The sequence below is a fragment of the Myotis lucifugus genome, unplaced genomic scaffold (genome assembly GCF_000147115.1).
Source record: "Myotis lucifugus unplaced genomic scaffold, Myoluc2.0 scaffold_17, whole genome shotgun sequence".
Classification (NCBI taxonomy): domain Eukaryota; kingdom Metazoa; phylum Chordata; class Mammalia; order Chiroptera; family Vespertilionidae; genus Myotis; species Myotis lucifugus.
The window spans coordinates 628,126-644,321 of record NW_005871065.1 but is presented as its reverse complement, the minus strand read 5'-3'; the positions used below and the strand labels follow the sequence as shown (position 1 = coordinate 644,321).

The following is a 16,196-nucleotide window of genomic DNA, read 5'->3' as shown; positions in this document are numbered from 1 at the left end:
GGCGTGTATTAGCCACTTAGGCAAGAATAGCAAATCATAGAAATCCTCCTATAGCCCTATCTGTGGGCCAGACACAAATGGACATTTCCCCATGTATTATTTGATCCTCATCACTGTCAAGTGGGAAGATTTATTAAATACATCTTACAGATGAGGAAACTGAAGCACAGGTATAAATAAGTACCTTGTCCATGATCACAGAGCGCATCCGTGGCCAACTGGGGACTGAGAGCCAGGCAGTCCAGCCCCAGAGTCTAGAACAGTGATTTCAACCTTTTTCATCTCATGGCACACAGAAACTAATTCCTAAAATTCTGCAGCACACCAAACAATGTATTATATTTTTTCGCAGATCTGACAAAAATAGGTATAATTTTGAATCATTCACACCAGATGGCTATTGTTGTGTTGGCTGTTGTTATTTTTTTAAATTTAATAATCTAATAGAAAAGAGGTCAGTGCCCCAGACTAAATAGACAGGCATTGCATGTTTTAAAAAGTCTTGCAGCTCACCAGTTGAAAATCAATGGTTTAGAAGAAATAAGGGATAGAAGGTCAGAGTGGCTCAAGTTTGGAGAAGAAGGAGGGAGAGAGGGGAACTGATGTGGGGAAGGTGGAAAGGGACGAGACCTTGTTGGGCCCGGTGACCGTGTTAAGAAATTTGTGTTTCGTCCCAATAGTAATTGGACACTAGAGACAGATTCCAAGCAGGGAAGGAGCAAATTAAAATTTGCCTTTTTCAAACGTCAGTCCGGCTGTGGTGTGGACAGAGATCTTGACTGGTCCTTCGTGCAATTCGATTAATAGGAGGGAACCGTCCTCACTAAATTACCTCCCTGTTTGCTGTATCTGTAAAAATAGCACTGCTGCTTGACAGTTACACTGCAGCATAGGAGAGCCAAGCAATCTGTTCTCACACATTCCTGACAAGAGATAGGTTAGGTGTTATTTGTGCAAAAGATATTGAATATAAGGCATGGAGGAAATGAAAAAAGAATAGGTCATCTGCATGCCCAGAGCCTCACAGCAAAATAAAATACTGAAAGTATAATGCAATAAGACTTGGTAGGTTCACACTGCAAAATACAGACGGATAAGAAAAAAAATATTTATGCTCATAGTTTCCTGGTAATTTATCTCTGCATGTGTAATGCAAATAATTTTAGAAATGATTTGCAAGATAGATGTTCTGCCATCCAAGGAAACAACCAACTTGACCTTGTTGAGCCTCATTTTCTCAATCTCTGGAGTTGATTGCATGTATCAAGTTTGCACATATACAAACCTTAAAAAAATGTAGCCACAGTGGCATCTCTGTAATAGCTCTTGAGCAATCACTCAATTGAAGGTTTGGTTATGAGCAGTGACCCTAACAGAAACATGAGCTTTTTAAGAGGGGGTACCAGGCCATATCACTCTTCCTTTCACTGTATCTAATTTAATGCTTTGCATATCTCAGTGAAAAAATGAGTGCTGAATGAATGAATGGGGCAGCCATGTTCTCCTGCTCTCCAAGGCAGGTGCTCCTGGTTCTCAGGCCTTTGGGTTTAGACTCAGACTATACCATCAATTTCCCTGGGATTCCAGCTTGCAGACAGCAGATCATGGGACTTCTCAGCCTCCATAATGATGGGAGCCAACTCCTGTGAAAATTTTCTTTCTATGCATATCTCATTGGTTCTGTTCCTCTGGAGAACACTGATTAATACACAGTCCTTTGCAAGCAGAGAATTGAAGTGGGGAGGACATGGGCAGGAGCTGCCTAAGAAGAGGGGCTGGGAGGAAATATAAACCTATTGATGAGATCTCTATAATGTCTGAGGACTTCCTGCCATTTTAAAGTTGTAATTAGTTACTGTGTGCCAGTGCTTATAATAAGCATGCGGTATACATGATCTTTAAATTACACGTTAACACCAAGAAATGGGTGTGTCACCATACATTCAATCATCCAGTCACCAAGGCTTATAAGTTTAGATTCTCCCTGTCACCCACTCTTTCATTTGGTAGGCAATATGGAGCCTGAGAATATTTCTGAAGAAGGTATAACAGGATAGGGATTGTGCTTTAGTGAAACTAAACAGCAACATCCTCAAAGATCTAAAATAGGAATCCAAAGAGGGTTGTATTCAGAAATGTAGCCATGCCATTTGGAAACGATTGGTTGACTATGACCCCATACATAGTTATTACAATATTATCAACAATTACATATGTTTCCTGTGCTATAATTTACATCTCCATGACTATTTTGTAACTATCAATTTATACTTCTGAATTCCTTCATCTTTTTCACCCATCCCCTCCAACCCCCCTCCCTTCCAGTAACCCTCAAAATATTCTCTATATCTATTACTCTGTTTCTATTATGCTTATTTTGTTTTGTAGGTTCCACATATAAGTGAAATCATATAGCATTTGTCTTCCCCTGACTTATTTCACTCAGCACAGTACCCTCTAGGTCCATCCATGTTGTTACAGATGGCAAGATTTCATTCCATTCCATTGTATATATGCTCTACTTCTGTATCCATTCTTCTATTGATGCAACTTACGTTGCTTCTATATCCTGGCTATTAAATAATGCTGCAATAAATATATGGATGTGTGAGCTGTACTTCCACTGTTTTGGTTTTTTTTGGATAAAGAGGAATTGCTGGGTCCTTCTTTGTCTCTTATTAGATAGCCTTTGTTTTAAAGTCTATTTTGTCTAAGTATTGCTACCCCAGCGTTTTGTTTCCATTTTCATGAAATATAACCAGTGACCTCAAGAATCAAGAATCAAGAAACAATTAAGTGTTTTCAATGTCTTTTCAATTTAGTGTTTTGGTTTTTTTTGGATAAAGAGGAATTGCTGGGTCCTTCTTTGTCTCTTATTAGATAGCCTTTGTTTTAAAGTCTATTTTGTCTAAGTATTGCTACCCCAGCATTTTGTTTCCATTTTCATGAAATATCTTCTTCTATCCCTGTACCTTTAGCCTGTGTGTGTCTTTGGATCTGAAGTGAGTCTCTTATACACAGCATATGTAAAGGTCTTATTCTGTCATCCATCCAGTCTCCATATGTCTTTTGGAGCATTTAATCCATTTGCATTGAAAGTAATTGATATGTGAGTCATCTTCCTGACTGGTCTTGGTATTTCTGTCTCAGTGCTGCTGATGGCTAGATGTCTTCAGGAAATGCTAAAATTGGGCACCCTGGTCCCAACTTTAGAGCCACAGCTGTTATGCCAGATGGTCAGTTCAAAGATATCAGCCTATCTGACTACAGAGGAAAATATGTATTCTTCTACCCTCTCTGCCTTTGTGTGCCCCGTGGAGATCATTTCTTTCATTGATAGAGCAGCAGAATTTAAGAAGCACAACTGCCAAGTGATTGGTGCTTCTGTGGATTCTCACTTCTGTTACCTGGCATGGGTCAACACACCCAAGAAACGAGGAGGACGGGGACCCATGAACATGCCCTTGGTGTCAGGCCCCACGTTCACCACTGCTCAGGACTGTGGGATCTCAAGGGCCGATGAAGGCATCTCATTCAGGGGACTCTTTATCACTGTGTCCTTCACCAGATCACCGTAAACATCCCTCCCTGTTGGCCGCTCTGTGAACGAGACTCTGAGCCTAGTTCAGGCTTTTCAGTTCACTGGCAAACATCAGGACGTGTGCCCTGCTGGCTGGAAGCCTGCCAGTGATACCATGAAACCTGACGTCCAAAAGAGCAAAGAATATGTCTCTCAGTAGAGGGAAGTACTGGGCTGTTTTAGGGTCATGTAGCAGTGGATGGTCATGTGAACAAAACCTCTCTTGACTATTGCCAAGCTTGAAACACAAGGTCTTCAACTTAACCCAGATGCAGTATGAGACAGGACAGGCCTTTCCTGCAGGGTTGGGGGGTGGGAGGGAGGAAGAGCCAATTTTCTTCCTTTGGAGGAAATAGCCTGAACTTATGGAGCAGGTGGAAGATGTAACTAAAAAGCTATTGGGTCCAAGCTGTGAAAGGCCTTAACTGACAGACTAGAGTCTGGATTATAGTCTGGAAAATTACATTGCTTCTATACTTTGTTTCCTCTCCTTTTGGGACTCCAATTACATATACATTATACTTTGTACCTAATCTCAAATCTCCAATGCTCTTTGTTTATATGTGTTTTGTCTATCTTCACTTTAACCTCTAACATTTTCTTCTTTTACTAGGTTTGGACTTAGATTGTTCTTTTTCTAGTTCTGTAAAGTGTAAAATTAGGTATCAATTGTAGATTTTTTTAAATGTATACATCGACAGCTATAAATTTCCTTAGTGAGCACCACTTTGGTTGCATTCTATAAGTTCTGTAAAATTGTGTGTTGTTTTTTTTTTCATTTATCTCTAAGTAATTTCCAATTTCTCTTGTGATTTCTTCTTTGACCCTTGGTTGCCTGAGAATGTGTTTTTAAATTTCTACCTATTTGTAAATTTTTCAGTTTTCTTTTTGTTATTTTTTATTTGTGCATGTGAATCCAAACACAAACACTTGGATTTTTAAATACATTAGTCTCTTAAGTAGAAAACAAAAAGTGAAGCTACAAACCAAAATTACAATACTACTTTTATAACTGTCCATGTACTTACTTTAATAGATATCTTTTCATAAGGCTTTAAGTTTATCTAGGAATGTCTTCATTTCTCCGTCATTGTTGAAGGACAGTTTTGTGAGATATAAGATTCTTGGTTGACAGCATTTTTCCTTCATTGCTTTGAATATAGCAATTCACTACCCTCTGGTGTCCAAGGTTTCTGATGCTTCTGCTCCTGATCTTACTGGCAAAAATATAATGAAAGTTATCCTCTCTGCTTTATAAATGTTAATACTGTACCTTCCCATGTCTTATGAAACAGATATTTTCTTAGAGTATTGTGGTATCAGTCAAGTTGTAGCATCATTTTTAAACCAATCAGAATTTAAGGAAAAGGAATTGAATGTTTTAATGGTAGACACAATCATGACTCTCAATGACAAAAATTATTATAGATTTTCAAATTATAAATGAAAAGGTCAGTGATGCATCCTGCAGATTTTAATTTATAATAAAGCAAATGACAATCTTTAGTATCGCACATAAACAAAAAGGTCTTTCTGGTCTTTTAATTTTTTTAAAGATATCTTCAGAATAAAAAGTGAGGAAACCACTATGGTTTATTACCAGCTATGAAAGGCTGGTTTCTTGCTCTGGCCTTATAAAGCAGCATTGTAATAAAATTACAAAAAAACTCCTATAGAAGGTGCTGGCTGGGCTAAGGTTTTTGTCCTTGTAACCCATAAGCAGATTGTGGTGACCTATCAGACTTGTACTTGTTAGCTTATTATCACTCCCATGCCCCCTCCTCCAGTCCCCGCCACCTCCATTTTATTTTTCTCTTTTATTTACTCTTTTTTCTCCATTAGTTATACTTTTTCTTTGCTCTCTATTTCCATTTTTCTTTATTCTCTTTGTATTCTTTCAGTTGTTTTTTCTCCTTTTTCTTTCAATTTTCTCAAATTTTTTGTTTTCTACTTTTTTTCATTTGTCCTTGTTTTCCTCATTTTTATTTTTTTTTAGTATTTTTAGTTAGCTTTGTGAGTACAGTTGGTATATTTAGTATTGTCAGTAGAGTTAATATACTTAGTTAACATAGTTATTGTTTATTTTCATAGGTAGTGAGTATATTTAGCATTGTTAATGTTAGTATTAGCATAGTTTTGTTCTTTAGCATAGTTACTAATAATAGTTAGCAGAGTTTTCTAGTCTTTTCCATTAGTATAGTTAGCAAGTCACCATATAGATGACCTTGCAGCCATCTTTGCTGACCAGGAGCCCAAAGTGGGCATTACAAGTTCCTCAACACCATTGCAGAGAGCAGCCAAGGGGAGGTTGGACTGACACGGTACAGAAATGGCTGTCAAAGTCATCAATCAGCAGGGCTCCTCCAGCCTCCAGAGGCTTTCCCTGCAGGACTTCCATGCATGAAGGCATTCAATCACCAGAATAGAGTCAAGTTATTCAAGGTGACTGGAAGCAGCAGAAAACTCTTCCTCATCATGGAGCACCTAAGTGGAGGGAACATATCCGATCCCCTGGAGGACCACTACCACATGCCCAAGAATGAGGCCCGAGGCATTTTCCGTCAGCTGGTATCACCTGTGCAGCACAGCCACCAAAGGGGCATGGTCCACAGGGACCTGAACCAAAGAACATGCTCGTTGATGCTCATAGGGACGTCAAAATTGTGGACTTTGGACTCAGCAATTTTGGAGCAATAAGGTGAGGACATCCTGTGGTATCCTCTCATATGCTGCCCCAGAACACTTCTTGGACCAAAAATATGATGGCCCCGTGGTAGATATATGGAGCCTAGGAGTGGTTCTCTATATGATGGTCACTGGGAACCTGCCGTTCATAGAAAAGAACTTTGGGAAGCTGCAGCAAAAGATTGTGAGCAGAAAATAAATACCTCGTGCCATTGTTCCTATTTTTTGAATTGGAAACGACATTTTAAAAATTGTTGATTCTTATCCAAGGGATGGAAGAAGTTCATGATAGACCCATGGCTCAGAGGCCAGGTCCACCATCTTCAGCCCAGCCCTCCAGTGTGACCCTGGAGGTTCCTGTCCACCCACAGCCCTAGCAGCAGCAGCAGCAGCAGCAGCTGAGGATCCCCAGAGGGAACCAGCAAGGGTCTGCAGGCGCTAAGCAGGTTCTTGAACTTTATGTTAAAAAGTTCTGCTTCAGGTCATCCAAAAAAAAGCATGGCGATGAAAAAATGTAGAGTCCATGTAAATGGTGGACAGCCAAGGAAGGGATACAGCCAAAGAGTCCAGAGAGGTCAAGCTATGCATCCTCCACTTTAAATGAAGAGTTAAACCATGATGAGCTCCAGGGAGCCCGGTCACATGGTGCAGGGAGAAAGGACAAAGGCTGAGACCAGAGCTCTTCCAGAAGAAGAAGAGCATAATGTGCACGCTGTGTGTGTCAGGACCCCTGGGAGAGACAGCACACACTGCCACAATGTTCTCTGCACAAATTCACATCAGAAGGGCACCGGGCATCTCTGTGGCCTTCAAAACTCAAGACCAAAAATACCTGCTGAGCTTGGAGGATGGATGAAGCCGCCTCAGGGACAGCAGGAGAGGCCCCCTCGCTGCAGGCCCACCACTCAGCCGGCCTGTTCCCCTGGGGTCCTTTTCACCTCTCCTGTTCCTCTTTCCTTCCATGTTTGTGCGAGGGGATGATTCTCATTAAAGTACTTGGTTCTTCCAACTCTTGTAATAAACTTGGTGCTTCAGAGAGATACATTGGATACTCTTGTTTGGTCTGCTCCCTGCACAGAATCAGGGCTGTGCATCCTCCAGTTTGAGAAGCATGTAGTGATGTAGCCCTTGGACTGAATCAGAACAACTAAATAGAAGAAAAAAGAGAGAGAGAGAGAATTATCACAGTGACTCCCAACAGCAATGAATGTGGTTCTGAAGGTCAAGGCTGTGAGCCATACTGCAGGGCAGAAAGGCAGGCCAGTGTTACCTTCCTGCATTCACATTACCTAACATTTACAGAGCCCGAGGGGAATTGTAGTCCTGTGGCCTGTGCTAATTATGACCGAGAGGTTCACACTAGGAGAACAATGTGCATCTTGTTTCCTATCTATAATGTAGTTGTATCTTTCCCCTTTTCCTCTCAGGAAGGTGCCAGGATGTGAGGATTTGACCATAGGAAATGGAAGTGAGGGCAGGAGGAAGCTCAGGTTCAGCAAACCTCTTGGTCAGTCGTGGCGCCCCCTTCTGAAGTCAGAAAGTGGTATGGTGGATTGGGAAATACAGGCTCTGCTCAAATCCCACCCCCACAACTCACCCATCAGCCCCTTACCTATTTCCTGCCTCTGTTTTCTCCTCTGTAAATTGGGATACGGTCCTCCTCACCCTCACCCTCACCCTAACACTCAGAGATGAGAGTGTCCTGTATAAATTACAACACTAAGTGCTGGGTTGTTTTCAGCACCCTGGGCAGGGAGTGTAGGCCTCAGGCTGGTCCAGGTCAGGTGGAAATGGTGAGCTGCAGGCATCACAGGTGGGACATCATGGCTGTAAAGGACCTGGGCTAAGTGTCCTGCATTCTAATATCCAGAAACAGGTAGCTGTTGAACTTGTTGAAAAGCAAGATAAGTAATTAAGGTCACCCATTAATATCATGTATAATCTCTCTTGTCAATTATAATTACCTGAATAGAAGCCTTCAGAATTTATTAATAACTTTGCCCACCACAGAATAACCCTGCTCGGTTCCTAGAATATAGGTAACCTTGAACACTTGTGGTATTTCCACCTGCTTCTGCATTTACTCTCTCGCTCCGTGTCTCTCAGTAGCTCCTCACTGTCTTAGGCCTGCCCTGCTCCAGGTATGAAATGTAATATGAGAACTAAAGCACCTCTCCCCACCTGGGCGGTGTTCCTGCAGTAATGAACCACCAGCAATCCCAAGCACCTGGGGTGTCTCCCACACCTCTGTACCTTTGCATATTCTGCTCCTCTTGTTCTTCTGTTCCCTTGGCTTTGAATCCTCAGCTACCTTGTCCATTTCTACTTTATGGTGGGATGATGTTGGTTGCTCACACAACACATTGCCTTCTTCCTAAGGATGTTCAATTGGAAGGAATTGGGGTTGGTCTAAGGCAGTTACAGCCACTGCATAAACCCCTGCTAATGATTGGGTCGGTTTTGGCCAATGACATATTAATGGACAACTATGGGGCCTCCTGGGAGAATTTTTCCTTCCTTAAAAGAAAGAGATGGGAGGGAAATAGGGTGCACCCTTGCTTCTGGCTTCGGTGCTAACTATGGAGATGTAATGGCTGGAGTGGAGACAGCCATAGCGCAACCATGCGGGAGTGACACCAACATTTGGTAATGGAGTACACAGGTGCATGGCATCTGAGTCACTGACAACACTGTCCCAGTGCCGCCTCTGGACCTGCCATCTTTCACATTGTCTATCAACATTGTTAGAACCTTTGTAGTTTAAGCCAACCTTAATTGAGTTTTCTGTTACTTCTGCCAAACAAATATTTAACCAGTAAAGACTTTGAGTTTCAGTTAAAATTCTCTTTTCTTAAAAGTCCACCTGTGTATCTGCTCAATTTCCCCACCCTTCAACCATGAAAACAGCTCCTAAGCCTAGAGTGCCCTGTCTCTCTGGTGTGTCCTTTCTGATCTGTGAACATCCCTGTGGCAGGCCTCTGACTTTTCATCTCTGTCCACATTGAACCTGCACACAGTGGGCCTCTAGAAGAGTTTAAGGACATCAATACCTGCACTACTCCTTGCCCAGAAGCCCAGAGCCATAAAGAAGCCTAGGAAATGAAATCACTGACCCTGCAGACCTTGTGAGCTTCTGCAGCCTCTTCAGCTTAAGTGGCAGGTCCCAACTCTCAGATCAGCCTCATGCCTGCATTTAAGTGCTGAGCTATTGATTTATGGTGAGCTCAGCCTCCTATTATAGCAACAGGAAGCCTTGTGCATAGAAAGGAGAACATGAGCTATGGGGCAAGGGAGTCGAGGAAAGGACTTAATAGATCCATCCCTTTCACACTGGGTGAGGTTCTCTGCATGTCCTTGAAAAGACCTTGATGTGAAAGTGGGGAGTAGGGTTCCCCAAAACCCAAAGGAAGATGCTCCTTGGTATAGTGGGTAGGCGAAGGCTCTTGGCCTCACCCGTGGCAGTTCCAGATGCCAGACTGAAAATGGGGGAATGCTTGTGTGGTCACAAAAGCATGAATGACTCTAATTGCCAAGCAAAACTAGAGAAAAGGATGGTAGGCATGGGGAAGCTGGGAGGGTATGGTGTTATCAGTGAAGGAAGGTCCTGCTTCCTTCCTTCCTTTCCTTCCTTTCCTTTCCTTTCCTTTCCTTTCCTTCCTTCCTTCCTTCCTTCCTTCCTTCCTTCCTTCCTTCCTTCCTTCCTTCCTTCCTTCCGAGCAAATTGCTTCTACGAGTCTCCTAACTGCCAGGTATCAGTGTCCAACTCTCAGGAGTCTCCTAACTGCCAGGTATCAGTGTCCAAGTCTCAGGCACCCACAGTGCACTGGGCTTAGGATGCCAGAGTACACGCTGTGGAATTTTGGTGTGTGGTCGGGCTCCTCAGTTCCTCACTATGAACCACTTACCTCCCTTCTCTGGGCCTCAATCTTGCCCTTTAAAATGGAAACATCAGTTGCTACTCAACAGGGTTAATCCCATGAGGGTTAATTTGATTTGGCCAGCATCCAGGTCTCAACAGATACCACTTGAACCATTTGGAAATCCAGATTAGATGGGAGATAAACAATCAAAGCAAGAGAAAACAGTTTATGTAACTGAGATGTCTAAGTGCAGGCAGCTTCAGGCAAGACTGTACCTGAGCGCTCCATGAATCCAGCAAACAAAACAAAACAAACAAGCAAAAAACGACTCTTCAGACCTCTTGACTTTGCTTATTTCCCTCTGTGCTGTTGTCATTCTCACCTGAACTTTTTTATGAAAGCAAGATGGCCAGCAACACCCACAGGCTCGTATCATAACTGCTCAGCTCTCCAACTGAAATAGAACTTCTCTTCTCCCATGATTCCAACACTGGGGACTGACTCATGGGACTTGACTGTCACATGCCCAGCCCTGAGCCAATCACTATGGTTTAGGATGTGAAATGTACTGATTGGTCAGCTCTGGGTCATGTGACCTTGATGGAAGCTTGTGAGCTGTTCACCCTGTTCCTGGGGTGGGAGGTAGTGTGATGCCTGATAGAGCAGGAGTAAGTGTCCAGTTTCTTCTGTGCTTAATTTCCTGGGATGAACCTGCCCATATTCTCTACCCATGGCCTGTTGTCTTCTGTTTACAAAAGGATACCTGGCAGCATCTCTTCTCTGCCCAAGCTTGTTTCAGGATTTTAGTCAATTTTCAGCTGACAGGCATGCTTTTATGTCTTATTATGTCATTTATTTAGTCAACAAAAATCTAGTGAGCACCTGTGAGCTACTGTGAGTTTTCAAAATTGTTAATTATCCTGAGAAGCTTCTTATCACCCAGGAGTCTTCCAAAGGAAATGAGTTCTGCCTCAGCAGGCTTCTGAGGTTAGCTGTGTGGCCCTGAGGGAATTGCTTCCCCTCTCTGGGCTCCTGCTTTCTCATCAGCAACATGAGGCTCTGGGGTAATGAGATCCACCACCCCCTCAGCTCTGACGTCCTGTGCTCAGTCTCAGAAGATGTCTCTCCAGCTGTGAGTCAGCCCAGGACAGAGGAGGATCTGGGGGTTCTGTGTCTGTGAGGACCCCAGGCTCCAAGTTCCTGGAAGATTGCCTGATGCTGTTGCTGCTACTGAAAATCTCTTTGGGGGAGTTTGTGAATCCCAAGCCCTCCCAACCCTGAAAGGCAGTGAAGGACTCTGAAAGGGAAGTGTAGGGAGGTTGATGGAAAGGAGGAAAGGAGACGAGAGGATGATGTAGAGCAGCGGTTCTCAAATTGTGGGTCTCGACCCCTTTGCGGGTCGAACGACCCTTTCACAGGGGTCGCCTAAGACCATTGGAAAACACATATATAATTACATATTGTTTTTGTGATTAATCACTATACTTTAATTATGTTCAATTTGTAACAATGAAAATACATCCTGCATATCAGATATTTACATTACGATTCATAACAGTAGCAAAATTACAGTTATGAAGTAGCAATGAAAATAATTTTATGGTTGGGGGGTCACCACAACATGAGGAACTATATTAAAGGGTCGAGGCATTAGGAAGGTTGAGAACCACTGATGTAGAGGGTCCTAGGAACCCATCCATCATCCATTTCCCTCCCCCTCCCCTCTTCTTCTCCTGCCCACCCCCTTTTTTCTGTCTTGTGGCTGAAATTGGTCCTGGCTGCGTGGAAGAAGAGAGCCCCCTGATTGTTGGTAAAGGAGAGAGGGATTTGTCTGAGGCAAGCCCAGTGGGAAGGACTTTCTTTTTCCTCTGGTTAAGTCTGGTTTCTCTTCACACTTTGAGTATAAGGGGACATGAATTAATTCCTCTGGTCATTCTGTCACTCATTTGTCAACTTACTAAGCAGCTAATCACCTTATTAATCTATTTATTCCCCCCTCTACTTATCTCATGTTTGTTTATTTTTATAAAGAAGGAATATTTATTATAAGAATAGAGGACCAAGAACAAACCAACTAGAGCAGCTGAACTACTCAAAAAAACTGGAGTCAGCAACTGGTAAGAAATGGGAAACCATGTCAGCTGTGTGTCTTCTACCATCTGTTCCTGGGGCCACAGACTCACTCCTCTCTTCTTCTCTCTGCCCATCACTAGATCCTCCCATCTCTTCAATGTAGTAGTTTTTCTCTATTTCCACATCCATATCCCTTGTCTAAAGTACTACCTTTTCATTTTCCTTGAAAGCTGAAATGGCTCACTTATTTTTCTCACTAAATCCACCCTTGTGAATTTCTAATGTGTTGTTCCCTTTCTAGGCAAGAGAAATTTATATATATATTTTATATATATAAAAGCCTAAGCAACCCTTACGACCGAATGACCAGAACAACCGAATGACCAGTCAACCAGTTGCTATGACATGCACTGACCACCAGGGGGGGCAGATGCTCAATGCAGGAGCTGCCCCCTGGTGGTCAGTGGGCTCCCACAATGGGAGCACCACTCAGCCAGAAACAGGCTCACAGCTGGCAAGCACAGCTGTGGTGGTGGGAGCCTCTCCCACTGCTGCAGCAGCGCTACTGACCAGCAGTAGGTACAGCGGGGGCCCAGGGTGAGCAGGAGTGGCGCAGTGCCCGGGCCCGGCTTGGGCTCCTCCCCAGCAGCCTGCCACTTGTGCACTGCTACATCCCTTGTACCCCATAAACCTGCAGTTACCATCTCTGGAGCCCGTTTGAAGCACAGACACTCAGAGTAACCAGGAGGAGCCTGATATCCCCATCACCACCTCATGTGAATTCTTCCTCAGCATTCTCTGCTTAAGTCCCACACACGGCCTTGCTATTCACACCTTTATCCTTCATTCAACAGCTATTTCTGGAAGACCAACCTACTGTGTGCCCGACCCTGCTGCAGCAACTCCTGGCCATGGTTGCATCTGCACCCCAGACCCCCCTCCTCCATCCACCCTCAGAGGCAGGAGGCTGAGACCCTGCTGCCCAGGAGAACTTGGCTGGTGAAGGAGGAAAGAAGAAAGTGTCAAACAGTTCCCCCCAGTGTAATACGGACTGGAGGGATGTGTCCTACCCGCAGACCTGGCTTCTATCGGTGTGTGGATGAGTGGCAACTCCATAACTGCACCCACGAATGTAACCGGCAGCCAGGACGACCAGTCTTGGTTGTCCGAGGTCAGAGCCAGACCATGAAATTCCAAACAGCAGCAGACACAGCACCATGAAAGCAGAAGCAACGCCTCTGCAGACGGTGTGGCTCCTGCCGCCCAGGGCCCACTGAGTGGGGAGAACCTGAGGTGACCCCCGCCACTGTGCCTCTGTTGGGGCCACCCTGGCAGGGTCAATGATCGCGCTCCATTTCTGTGTGTCAACAGGAGAATCCCTCCACAGGTGGGGCCAGCGCTGGGCAGACACACACTGACCTGACACAGTGACAGGAGTTCTGGAACCCACCACCCCTCCCTGCTATGAACTTTAGGCAAATCGTGCTCAGAGTTCCCTTTCTGTAAAACAGGGGCATGAAAAACCAGAGAGGGAACGAAAACAGGCCCTGCGTCCTTCCCTGCCCCACTCCCCATCGCTCCCCAATGCCTTCCCAGTGCCCAGGCTTCTTGAGCCATATGCCTGCCCCTAGCACACCCCGCCCTCTGTTTCTTTATACATGCTGTCCCCGTAGCCTGGCCCAGCCTTCCCACCTCCATTCACTAAACAACGTTTACCCCGTGTTTACTGTGCACCAGATGCATTGCTGGGCGTCAGGAAGGCAGTAATGAGAGCTAGAATTCACCTAGAGCAGCGGTTCTCAACCTGTGGGTCGCGACCCCTTTGGGGGTCAACCGACCCTTTCACAGGAGTCGCCTAAGACCATCGGAAAACACATATATAATTACATAGTGTTTTTATGATTAATCACTATGCTTTAATTATGTTCAATTTGTAACAATGAAATTGGGGGTCACCACAACATGAGGGACTGTATTAAAAAGTCGAGGCATTAGGAAGGTTGAGAACCACTGACCTAGAGGCCCCAGAGGCTGATGGCTGGGAGAGCTGCAGGAGGAGCAGGCATCATCTAGGCCAAGAGAGGGCCGAGTATTGGGGACCATCCCCCTGTCCAAAGGCCCCGAGGTGGCCTGTTTGAAGCACTGGGGGTATGGGAGGGCTGGAGGCTCTGGGCTGCTGAGAATCACCTGTCCTAGGTAGAAAAGTGAGAAGCCCCAAGGTCGTTTTCAGTAACCCCCATGTTTTCGTCTCGTCCTGTCAGCATCGGGCACTCTCTGCGGTGGCATGGGAGGGGCAGGCGTCTTCCTATATTGATGGGGCTGTCGTTGAACATCTGAGGCCAGTTTGAATGGTGCTTTTTAAGAAATAGAATCCAGAATTATGTGCAGGATTTAAGAAAGGTCCCTACTAGTGAGGGACCCTATTTCAGCTTCCATAGCTTCCCAGGAACCTATCTCTGTCGGTGAGTCAAACACAAGGTTTACGTAAGAAAGCCTGTGTCCGTGTTCTGTGCCCTGACAAGCTGTGTGACCTTGACCGGGCAGCCTGACCTCCAGGGATCCCAGGCAGTGGTGCATTTAAGGCCCTGGACCTGGTAAGAAAAGGACAGTGACAACACTGAGGGTTTCCTCCTCGGGGAGAGATGCGTGGCCTGGGGATTTTTAAAGATTCCAAATGGGCGGTGGCGCCGTTTTTAATGCTGTTTGAATTAATGCAACCATTACGCTTTGCCACATCTGCCTAATGTGTCTCTTCTTTTTATTCTTGTTTCAAAGCAAATTGCACATCATACAAAGAGGTCAGTAATGTGGTATAACTTCCCATTTGAGTAGAGCAGCCCTCCTCCTCTCTGTTGGCTGCAAGTCCCCCCATGATGTGCATTGTTCTGACCTGAACTGTGTGCCCACATGCACGTGCATGCATACTCTTGGGGTTTCTCTCCCTGGAGTCCTCTTTCTTCCTTCCTTCATTGTGCTGAACACAACCTCGCACTCAGACAAGATCAGTGTTTTGATGGCTTTGATCAGAGCTCTACTGTGCCCCAACCCCATCCAAATCAGGTGGGCATCAGGTCTGGCTTGGTGCAGGGGCTCAAATTACATCACCAGGAGCCACCTTAGCTCTGCTCTCCATGTAGGCCTCACTCTCAGGTCAGTTTCCCCAAAGCAGTAGCCATGGCAGCCGCTTGTGGGTAAAGAACTTCCATTTGCATAGTTCTGTGGTTAAGTCCTGGCACAGATTTGCTGGACTTGGGTCACACATCCATCCTCAAACTGGTTACTGAAGCAAAGGGGATGGAATCCGTGGATTGGCCAAGTCCAGGTGATGTGCTCACTTTTGATTCCGGTATGATGGAAGATTAATGTCTCCCAAACCACAGGGACTAGGAAAGGCTTAAACAACAGAAGTTTACTTTCCCCCCCTTCTGGAGGCTGGAAGTCTCCGATCAAAGTCCCCCAGGGTCAGTTTCTGGTGTGGTCACGCTTCCTGGCTGCAGCTCGCTGCCCTCTCACTGTGCTCACATGGCAGAGAGGGGGCGCTCTGGTGCCTCTTCTTCTTGTCAGGGCACCAGCCCTACTGGACCAGAGCCCCATCCTTTTGACCTTATTTAACCTTGAGCACCTCACAGACCCCATCTCCAAGTACAGCCACTCGGGGGTTAGGGCTTTCTGCTTATTTCCTTTTTCTTATTTTTTTGCTCTCTTTTTTCTTCTCTATTATTCTTTTTGTCTTGTTCTCACTATTCTTTTGTTCTCCCCTCATTTCTTTAATTTACTTAATTTTTGTTTTATTATTTTATTCTTTTTTCATTATTTTGTTTTTCTCATTTAAACAAATTTAGATAGTATTTTAAATTAGCAATGTTTGTACCATTAGTATTGTCGGTAGAGTTAGTATAGATTGTTAGCATTGTTATTATAGTTATTGTTTTGTAGGATAGTTAATAAGCATAGTCCGCATTGTAAGTGTATTAGCGTAGTTAGTAATCATAGTTAGC

General features: G+C 44.5%; 1 pseudogene; it reads left to right on the top strand.

Annotated features, from left to right (window-relative positions):
- The first annotated feature begins 3,152 nt into the window (after nt 1-3,152).
- LOC102434575 lies at nt 3,153-3,740 on the top strand (annotated as a pseudogene).
- Nucleotides 3,741-16,196: the final 12,456 nt, after the last annotated feature.